This window comes from Paramormyrops kingsleyae, chromosome 25 (genome assembly GCF_048594095.1).
Source record: "Paramormyrops kingsleyae isolate MSU_618 chromosome 25, PKINGS_0.4, whole genome shotgun sequence".
In the NCBI taxonomy this organism is placed as follows: Eukaryota; Metazoa; Chordata; class Actinopteri; order Osteoglossiformes; family Mormyridae; genus Paramormyrops; species Paramormyrops kingsleyae.
Window position 1 is genome coordinate 30,053,724 of NC_132821.1, and position 11,964 is coordinate 30,065,687.

The 11,964-nt window shown below is 40.8% G+C and overlaps 1 long non-coding RNA gene across 1 annotated transcript in view; it reads right to left on the reverse strand.

Moving 5' to 3' along the window:
• The window catches only part of LOC140582849 (uncharacterized), a 28,141-nt gene that overhangs the window by 11,907 nt on the left and 4,270 nt on the right, over positions 1 to 11,964 (reverse strand). The window lies entirely within an intron of this gene.

Sequence of the window (11,964 nt, forward strand, 5' to 3'; positions counted from 1 at the left end):
GGTACAGAGGCAAGCATCCTAACCACCAAGAAGTGGCCCACATCCGCATGCTATCTGGGTTGATGGTGCCCAACGAGGAGCCACTACTCTGGTGATTTCACCGTGGTGAAAGTGGCACCATTTTTCTTGACTTTAAAATGCAAGAACATCTCTTGCATACTTCTGCACGTTTGCGCTGCTAAGATAAATAATTGCCGGGCATTTGAGCATAGAAAAGTTAAAATGGATAATTTCTTGTTAGAGGTGGGCGGTTCGACCCAAATATCGATAGAATCGATACAAACGTGGGTATTGATTTTATCTTCATTCACTTATATGTTCCCCAGCCTTCCTTAATTCCTATAAGTTATCCGGCTTAGGTTGTTGTAAATGTAGACAATATGGTTTGCCCTAAAATGGCTGTATGAACGGATGGGACTGTGCAGACGTGTGAGGAAAAATCAGGCATTTTGTACAGACTGGGTAGTGACAACACTAACTGTTTATCTTGAGGCGCTTAACTTCATATTTGTTAAAATCACATCTGCCCTGCACAATTTTTCTTTACAAAGCTTAAAAGGCAAATTCAGTTTATATTTATATGTATGAACACTCCTAATACCCGAATGATATTTAACACCAACAACTTTAACAAAATGAAAATCATTTTGCTTAGTGGGCGTGTCATGGTGATATGTATTATGGAAGTACCTCCTTCTCAATGACACCATGTAACTCTTGGTAAATCTGTCCTTCAAAGTCTGCCCGTGATAAAGGAAGCTGCCGAGATCCTTAATGACATGAAGACACTGTGCGTCTCTCTGATCATCTTACTCTGTGAGTAACATTTAAACTCGGTGTTGCCTGTTTGTGTTAGAAATAACTGCACTGTCCATTGGGAGTGGCAGCTATTTTGCCAAGCGGGGAGCGTCCCCCCCCCCCCCCGCGGCGGCAGACCAGTCCTGGAATTATATGTAGCCAATTTAATATTTGCCTGTAAAGAAACAGGGAAAACCAAGGGATGCACAAGAGTAGCTACCAACCCAGAATGCTGAACCAGCATCTAATTACAGCAGAAATCAGCTCTTTTCGTAGATATTAACATTATGTAACAGACTCATTGATGGATTTTGCCTTGATTCTTAATCACACCTTATATCTACCTTTTAGCAATCATGTCAACTTTGTTTCTGTTTTCAGTAATGTTAGTATGCCCGGGGGGGGGGGGGGGGGTTTCTCCTTACTTGGGAGTTTTTGGTCCCTCTCCTGCATTGTCATCTGGCTTTCTGTATTTAATTTCTTTCCTTCCTTTTTCCCAATTCTGTATTACTCTCTCTGATGATGTTTAATGTACCACAACACATCCATGTAAAGCACCTTGGACCGACTCTGTTGTGAAAGGCGCTATATAAAAATGAATTCAATTCAATTCAAAATCGGTGCTCAATGCAAAGGGCTGGAAATGCAAAAATGACCGGTGTGTATTTCTGCCTGACATCAAAATCTGTGATTAAAAACTGCCTGCTTACTTTTGCTAAAAGACATTACAGCCAGAAAGCTGGAATGTAAAGCTAAGTTTACTGCAGTAAGCTACACTGTATGTTACGTTAATTTATTTCCATCTACGTCTATCTATGCAATACCACAGCTCCTCCCTAGGTACCCTGTCATATGCTTTCTCTAAGTCCACAAAGACACAATGCAACTCCTGCTGCATCTTCTCCATCGACACCCTCATAGCAAACGTCACATCTTTAGTGTTCTGTCCCAGCATGAAACCATACTGCTGCTCACTAATCATCACCTCTCTTCTTAACCAGGCTTCCACGACTCTTTCCCATAACTTCATGCTGTGGCTGATCACCATCACCCCTTTGCAGTTACTACAGCTCTGCACATTACCCTTATTCTTGATAATCGGTAGCAGTACACTTCTTCTCCACTCCTCAGGCATTCTCTCACTTCCTTGTTAAAGAATCTGGTTAAATACTCCGCTGCCATCTCACCTAAACACCTCCCTGTTTCCACGGGTATATCATCTGGACCCTTGTAATCCAGCTATTTTCTTCATCTCTCTCTGGGTTTGTCTGCTTTTTAATCCTGTTTCATGACCTGCGGAAATGTGTGATGAAGGTAACAGACCAGCCTTGTGGTACAGACAATGCTGTCATGAGAATCAGCCTGAGAATTTCTGCATGTTCATCTTCTTCGATACGCTTTCGTGTGGAACTCCTCATTCACTTCATAGAGTCCTTGGCTTAAAAACATCAGGGACGTTACTGTTGGTCCGCAAAATATCTCAGTTTTCAATAGACCAGATGGAAGAGCTCAAGAACAGCTAAGAGTGCAGGTATCATCCGTCTCAGATTCATTGCAGTAATGTGCATATGCTGCTCTGACTGGGATGACAATCCTGATAATCTGGGACCAATAAATATCAGTAAAAGAAATACAGAAAGAAAATTAAACATAATAATGTAAATTATGGATAATCAAAAACATGAAACGTAAATTTTTTCATCTAAAAATGCATTCTATTACGTCTTTTATGCATGCTAACTTTGTAATATTATCCATTGTAAGTTCCGATAATAGGAATATAGGTAACTGTATATATTAGTATGTATAAATGATTCTTATGGCAGTGATAAAAGGAGATAAAGGGGATTCAATTTTTAATTTATACATGAATAGTTCACAAAAGGGAAGTAACTAAAAAAAACTACTGTAATAATTTATATTATATTTCATATATATATAATATATAATAAAGCTACTGCTAAATAAAATATATTTTATTAGACAACATTCATATTTTGTGGTTTATTTTTCTTTCTTATTTGATACTTAATGTTTAGTTGAAAAAGATGTATTACTCTTTTATAGAAATATATAATAATATAAAATAATAATTCACTGATCAATTTATAGTACTGAAAAAGAAAGGAATCAATTAGGTGCCGAATCTTAATGATCATTCAAATACTTTTAAATATAAAACAATAAGAATGATCAGAACTCCTAAAAGCATGTTAATACTAACCATGTTTTACATTTGACCAGACATTATTGTGGATGCTAGTAGAATATTACATTGAAGTAAATTTGGTGTTTCGTTCATTAGTTTGTTTGCATGGTAATCAAAGGTGAAACAGAAAAGGCCACAGTTCACACGCTTCGGGAGCTCTGCTCATTTCTTGTTTGTTTATTGGTTTTGATTATTAGTGTATGACGGTTTTGGTTTTTGGATTTTGATTTCTCGCTTCGCCCTTCAGTACTGTCGCTTTGGTTTGATTTCTTTCCCGGTTTATTTGATCTCTCGCTTGATTTCGCCTACTCTCTTTGCCTTCTCCCTTCGGTACTGTTGCTTGTGTTTTTGTGTGCTTGCTGAGTGTGTTCGTACCAGGTGTGTGTAAGGAGTGACCGCCTTTTTGTTTTGCGAGTCGTGACGATTTATTGTTGGTTTGGTTAGGGAGCTAGGTGGTAGTATTGTTGTTTTGTTTATACCTTGTTTATTTCACGCAGGATTAGTTTAGATTGGGTTCGTTCAGTAGCGGTGTTCTGTTTGTTGTTTTGGCCTTGTCACTCCCGAAGTCTGTTACACCTGGTGTTTGTGAAAGTGTTTGTGAAAAATAAAAAAACATAAAAAAAGATCCCTCTTGTTTCCCGTGTTCCCTTTCCCTGTTCCCCGCTTGTCTCGTCTCCCCCTCTCCCTTCCCTAACCTTTCTGGCGATCCCCAACCCTAGACTGGGGATCGTAACACTCCTATTGAAAAATATTCATTGAACCCCAAGGTTAAGAAAATCCTAGTACATAGCTCACTAGATTCACTTGAATATTTTGGACTGATTTGGACCTGAACTGTGCAGTGAAGATCTCAATTATTTAGTTACAGTCAGAGACTGTTGTCAGCACATGGATCATGATGTGATCAAAATCATTTCCGAAACACTGAGCTCATTTTTACCTATTAGTCTGGAAAAGGCTGGGAAGACATTTCTAAGACCCTGGTGCTTCCCTATGTTGCTAAAATCCTGTCATAATATCTCATACCAGCGTCCACATGTAGTTTAATCCTGCCTCTCCCACAGCTCAACAGCGCCCCCTAGTGATTCGTGCAACCATGTTGTGATGGGGTTTGTGTGTTAAAGCATCTAACTTAATGTACTTCTCCTGCGTTCCCTCCAGGTGGCTCCACATGCGCCACTGCGCCTCACTGTGTTTGCACGCAGGTATATCCATGGATCCCAGTGGTCACTGTAACTGCAGTTCTGCTCTGCATGCGCCTCTCTGTTTTCATATACATGCAGGGATACAAAAATGGTGAGTCAGCTGGAGCATCACCGTCACGCCCCGTGCTGTGAATTTCACACCCTCCTGGGGGGGAGAGACCCTGAGTGACTGCAGTTATTCCTTTGACTGCATGCCACCTTTCACAGAGTGGGGTCCTCACTGTTCTCCCTCTGTCTGCTGTAGCTGCCTGACAGGACAATAGTCACACAGTCCCTCACGTTGGGTTACTGTGAATCTGTGTTTATGTTCCAAATCAAACTGAACTAACACACTGCCTCTGTATTTATGCATAACCCCATATAAAACCATAACCACAACCCAGGACAAACCACGATAAAAAGAATGCATTGTTATTTTATACCTTCTGAACTCAGTGTCAGTCTTATAAAAATAAATTTTTAGGTATGAAGAAATCAGACCATCATAAGACTGTAGAAGAAGGACAGCAGCCCTTCTACACTGAGTATCAATATTATGTGTCAACAGGAATAATATTTAATTTCAGGTTTGAAGCTTCATAAGACAGTGAAGGAGGGACAGCGACTTCCTGCTGGTGCAAATGGGACCCAGGTACTTCATTGTCTGATTGGCTGTCACTGATTTTGATGATCACACGACATCATAGATCATAAATGTCTTATTAATCAGTGATACTGTGTTATAGGGGCAGGCCAGAAGAGATGAAGGACAACTGCTTGACATTTACACAGAGGTCAAATACAGCCCACTGTGACCCCTGACCTCAGCCACACCTCCACAAGTCATGTGATCCCGATAACCCCACCCTCCAAGACTCACTTGCACACCTTAACCACACACCCCTACATGTCTTCATTTTGACACATAAAGGGTTCAATTTCCTCATTCAGTTATACTTTTTTTAATTTTCATATTCATGCATTGAAGTCAGGTTGAAATGTAAAAGGGGTACCAGGTTTTATTTTGGAGGATTACTGAGCATTAAAATGTTCCTTTTGATTGATCCTGTCATGCCCCCTCATCTACACCATGTGGAATTCCCGTGTTTACCAGCTGTTTCTTGTTACTGTCATAAGTCCCATGTATTTAAGCCTGTGTTAGGTACGTTTTCCCCAGTCCGGTCACTAACGTCCGTCCTTTGGTGGTTTATCGTGTTCCGCGCTGTTTCCTAATTAAAGTCCTCGTTCACCTGATTTCCCGGCTCAGGTGCTGCTCCATGCCCAAGCGAACCAGGACAGATTCTGAAAAAGGCCTGTGGTTGAATCTTTTTTCTCAGTGTAGATTGTCATTGTTCAATGACGTGATGTAAAATAGTTTCCTCATAACTCTGCAAGACTTGAAACCGCTATGTACTATGAAATACTCATTTTTCTAACATGACAGCAAAGGGGCTCCGTAGAAACCCCCAAACTCAAATATTTGTATATTTACTTATACATCTAAGTGATATTATCTTGTTCATATATTTTATTTATGCACATACGTAATAGTCATCCCTCCATTTTCTTTATAAACAGGATTTATTCTGGGTAACAAGGCAGACAGGGAGCTCACAGTGAACAACGTCAATGACAGACCTGGGAAAACAGACTTGAACGCGGACTAAATACACAGGACAGGCTGAACAGAACAGGCAACAGGTGATTACAATCGGGAATTAACACGAGGTAACAAGGGGGGCGTGGCACACACGAGGATCGTACGAGCAGGTCATGACAAATTAGTCATCGCAGTACCATCAGAATTACTTTTCTTCAGCAAATGCTTGACAACAACAGTTTTAAGATATTGTGAAAAAGAGTACAGTGGTACCTCAGAACTCGAATTTAATCCGTTCAGAACCCGCAAAATCAGGAAAAGATTTTGATCATGGCACAATCCATGTGCTGACAACTTCCTCTGATGGTAACAGAGATACAGTGGTACCTCAGAACTCGAACTTAATCCGTTCAGATCTCCGGATCGAATCCTAAAAAGTTTGAGTTGTGATCGAATTTTCCCCATAAGAAATAATGGAAAAGCAATTAATTGGTTCCCGGCTCAAAAAAAATTACACCTAAATATGTTTTTTTTAGCATTTAAATACAAAATGAACCGGATAAAACAAGAAGAGCATATACTGTACTCAACACATCTAAGCACATTTATCAAAACAGTAATTTGTAAAGTAAGAAAATAAATGTATCCAATGTGTAAAGTTAAAAAAAAACAAAGTGTCCTGCTCCGATCATCCGCTCCTTCCGTGTGCCACGGCCCCTTGTTAACCCCGTGTGGAATCCCCATGTGATCAGCTGTTTCTGGTTGTTGTGATGAGTCCTCTGTATTTAGTCCGCGTTTCAGTTTGCTTCACCATTCCGGTCATTGTATTGTCCGTCTGCGTTTTGCCTGCCTTACCTGTGATTAAACCCCGTATTCCCCGATACCCTGACGTCTGCGCCTTTGTCTCCGTTCCATCCTGCTGAGTACGACAGTATTATTATAATTAAACATATTTTATTTAACACTTTATTTTTAATATGTAATTTATTATATAATAATAATTACTGTTACTGTCTATCATTGTCTAAATGTATTTTTACTGTCTAAATATATGTATTCAGTTAGTGTAAACATGCACGGTGCTATCACAGATAATGCAAGGCTGAGACTGAAGTTTTATGCTTTGTTTCCGCTGAGAGACGTGCCGCGTGACTAATTTCCCCGCATGTACAAGTTATCTAAGGTCGGCGTTCACGGTTTGACTTCTGAGAATCAGATCGAGCTCTAGGTAATTTTTTTTTGAACTGGTTGGTTCGACTTTTAAGAAATTCAAGTTATAATGAGTTCGAGAACTGAGGTACCACTGTATTATTATTCAGAACATCTGCCAACAATGAACTTAGAATTTGTTTAATTTTGGGGAGGGAGTTAAGAGTGAGCTTGATGAGTTTAGAAGCAATATCATTATAAATCAAACTGAATATGAATTATGATTTATAGGAGAAAACACAGACGGATGAACAATACAATGTGGTAGATTAACGTTCAGGTTTTGGGGATGAATATTCCCTATTTTTTCTGTTATAGCCCCAATTTTATCATTGAGGAAATCTGCAAACTCATTGCATCTATCAAGTGTAAGAAGCTCAAATAAGATGTGTTGGGAGGGGTTAATCAGTCTATCAATAGTAGTGAAAAAAGGAATTTGGGGTTGGCCTTTCACCTCGGAGGTCAGAACTCAGAACTGGGAATGATGACACATGCAAGTTAACTGCGTTCCAGTGCAGCAAGTTACAAAGCCATTTAGCAATACCAGGGACCAGTTTCAAAAAGCAAGATTTCTTGCTTAGCCAGATAACTTAACAGATTGAATTTACCCCAATTAAAATGGCCTTTGTCTTTGTTCACTTACTGTACATTTAGCCCAGACTACCTTAAATCCGACAAGTTGCTCGGCTGTGCCCATTGTTAGCAATATCAGTTGATAACAGCACATTAATTGGTATTTTGCACATAAAAACACCATAGCAACACATCCACAGATAGCAGCCATGCACATACATTTATAATGTGCATGACTGATTTAATGAGTCACAAATAAAAATTAAGTGCTAATAAATGGTGTAAAACCACAGCTTTAACTTCTGTTGATAAAGGGTGCAGCCGTCTTGAATTCTGAGGTCGGGGTTGTGTAGATTGTTCATGAGTCGGAATTCCGACTTCAGTGGGTGTTCCAGTTTCAATTTTTAATTAAGAACTTTTTTCGAGTTACGAGTTCAAATGGAGGGCAGCAATTCTGCAACAAACTGAAGCAGTTTAGTGGTCTCATAAAATCTCTTTTTTTAAAGTTCTGTGGCCAGCCGCATGTGTCACTGGCCAAAGGTACAGAGGATGAGTGGAAGCATCTGGGCCCATAGGTGAGACGATGTATGAGTGCAGGTGAGGAGTATTGGTGTGACCCGACAGTGAAGTTCAGCCCCTCCCCAAAGACATATATGTGACTTATATAAATTACACAGTGATCGCTAAAAGAGGCGTACAACTGGCAGTAAAAATGACTTGGCCAGGCAAAAAATGCGGTTATTATACTTATTGGACCGTGCAAACCACAATACTCGCTGAAACCAGAGGTGATAGAGGGAATCAGGCCTGCATTCCAGTTATTATTAAAAGTGGGCTTACAGTAATAGTGCCATGTGAAAACTCACCGGTAAGAATGCCCATTTTTCCCAGTTTAGTCAGGGGGAACCAACAAAATGGGATTTGCAGTTGTCTCTGTGCACAAAACCTTGAAGGCCTGGATGTGCCCAAGCTGCGGAGCTGGCGGCCTTGACGGGGACACGTAAGCTGGCAGAAGGGGGAGCAGCGACGATCTACACACAGCCGATATGCCTTTGGAGTGACACATGATTTCGGAGCCCTGTGGAAGCTCAGGGGGATTTCGTACATCTATAGGAAAACAAACTGTGCACCACCAACTAATATCTGATTTACCGCAGGCTCTTCATTTGCCTAAAAGTCTAGCAACATGTAACTGTGAAGATCAAACTAATGCTATTGATTGTGTTTGCAAAGGAAATGCAGCTGCAGACGTGGCAGCCGAGGCAGCAGCAACACGGCTGCCACGACAGACGACGGTGCGCAGATAACGGCTGTGAAATTAACCCCGAGGCTTCAGATTTGCAGGCAACACAAAAGGAGAAGCAGCTGTGAGAGAGCGGGGTGTGAAGTGAGAGACGGGGTGTGGTTTGGTCCGAACAAACCGTGTCCATCTCAATACCTGCTTCCTCACTATGCTAAGTTGACACGTGGGGAAGATCAGAGCGCTGTGGGGCTCCGCAGGGACAGCAGGAGGAGGAGTGTCATTAGGTGACGACGTGATTGGAAGAGGTGGGACAAGTGCTGATTGGGCGTGCCCGCACTCTGAGCACCAATAAGCTGCAAGAAAGGCACCAATCACCAGTCTCGCCTCAATCCCATCTACCTACCTAGACATGTGCACCTTACTGGATACCAATTCGTCCGAGTGACGGCAGATGAAGAGGCTGGACAGACCAAAGTGGATTCCCCCATTCTATGATGGGAGCAATTTCCCCAGTGAAACCATTACTGAGTGTTGAAAGTTATAGACTGACTGAGTCTCCATTGTGGGACTCAGAAATGGATGATATATTCTCTCTGAGATTATGTGCCTTTATGCTTTATGTTCATAATTATTAATGTCTAATAAAAAGGGGGAGATATAGTGGACATTTAGACATAGTGTAAAATGCTACGCTTCCTTGGGAAATATTTACTATGATCACAAGGTACAAAAACTGTGTTGCAAAGTACTGTCCGTCTGCGTGAGAGGCGGGGGCCGCTTAGCAACCAACCAAGAGGAAGGTGACACCGACAATTACAGAGCTGGTTCTGACCCGTTCTGTTTGCTTGCACGCAGAGAAGACAGTAACTGTGAACCTTCTTTCTTATGGCATAGAATGATAAACATGAAGCAGAACTACACAGGAGCTGCGTGAGAAAATAACTGCGGGCTCTTGTATGCGGACACAGAGTCACGGCTTATTTGGTACATCAGACAGCCTAATAAAGAATTTTGCTGCCTTCATGCCCTGTCTTTCGCTGTTCTTACACCAAATGAAATAAATAGGCTTGGTGTTCAGCCTATTTTTAAGTGTCAGTTCTCAGAAAAGCCACAATCACATCCTCACCCGCTTCCACTGCACTTATCATACAAAACTGTAATCTCCCAAATACTTATTTTTGTGCACATTTGTCACACTTACATATTTCAGATCATCAAACAAATTGACCAGAGTAAATACAAAATGCAGTTTTTAAACGATGATGTCATTTATTAAGGGAAAAAAGCTATCCAAACCTACCTGGCCCTGTGTGGAAAAGTAATTCCTAAATCCCTAAATCTAATAACTGGTTGTGCCATCTTTGGCAGCAAGAACTTGGTAAATCATGAATTAATTGTGATCAACAACAATTACAGGAAAGCTGAGTTCAATGTTATTAGCCACATCCAGGCCTGATTACTGCCAGACCTGGTCAATCAAGAAATCAAGTGCACTGGGCAGCAGGACAACGATCCAAAAACACACCAGCAAGTCCACCTCTGAATGGCTCAAAAAAAAAAAAAAAAAAATTAAGGCTTTGGAGTGGCCTAGTCAAAGTCCGGACTTAAATCCAATTGAGATGCTTTGGCATGACCTTAAACAGGTCTTATAAGAACATAAGAAATTTACAAACGGGAGGAGGCCATTCGGCCCATGAAGCTCGTTTGGGGAGAACTTATAACTAAAAGCTCAGAGTTGTTAAAATCTTATCTAGCTCTGATTTAAAGGAACCCAGGGTTTTAGCTTCCGCTACACTAGCAGGAAGACTATTCCATACTCTAACTACACGCTGTGTAGAGAAGTGTTTCCTCAAATTTGTTTTAAAATGTTCTCCCACTAATTTCCACCAATGGCCATGAGTTCTAGTATTTAAACTAATATTAAAGTAGCCATTTGGCTGAACAGCATCCAGACCCGTTAGAATCTTATAGACCTGAATCGTATCCCCCCTTAGTCTCCTTTGCTCAAGGCTAAACAGATTCAGTTCCGTTAACCACTCCTCATAAGACATTCCTCTAAGACCAGGAATCATTCTCGTAGCCCTCCGTTGAACCTTTTCTAAGGCAGCAATGTCCTTCTTAAGGTATGGTGACCAAACCTGCACACAATATTCTAGGTGGGGTCTTACCAAGGAATTATATAAATGTAACATTACCTCCCTTGACTTAAACTCCACACACCTAGAGATATAACCCAACATTCTATTGGCCCTTTTTATTGCTTCCCCACATCGGCATGAATGGGACATGGAAGCATCAACATACAAACCGAGATCTTTCTCGTAATCCGCTACCTTTATTTCAGTGGAACCCATAAAATATCTGTACTTTATATTTCTGCTCCCTGCATGGATTACCTTACATTTATCTGTGTTAAATTTCATCTGCCAAGTATCGGCCCAGACTATAAAACAGAACCAATCTTAATTGCTAAGCCAAACAGAACCAAGAAATCAAGAGAACAGACACAGATCAAAAGCGAGAATCTCAATATTGAGCAGGTACTGTAAATCCAATGACCAATACAGAGCAAGTAAAGACTGATGGATGTAAGCTAAATTAGGGTGATAAGGTGCATGATTAACTGCAGATTTAAATTATTACTGAGTGAACAAATCTGTGGGCTTGCCCATGGAAGACAACAATATCACAACAGTGTGAGTTCACCCTAATTCATTGTCCTTACTTCCCAGATCAATGTGATTGTACCTGTATGGATTATTACTGTTACTATAGCTCTCACAGCAGAGCACTGTGGTTTTACTCTGGTCCTGCGTTATTGTAGCTTTCACTGGCCTAACTGTAACTGTTATATTCCGCTAACTGTATTATTTTCACATTATTTTCTCTGGTTATGATGTCCAGGTTTGGGCTATAAAACCTGTTACACATCCCAGCTTGAGATATGCACACTTCACAAAAAAAAACCCTCTGTCTGAACACTTGTAACACACGAATAATGTTTCACACCAACAACCTGAAAATTACAATCCTCTTGCTCAGTGGGTGTGTCATGGTGATATTTATCAGGGAAGTACCTCCTTCTCTTATCACTGATACCCTGTAACTCTTGGTAAATCGCCCCAACGCTTCAGGGTTGCCTATGGCA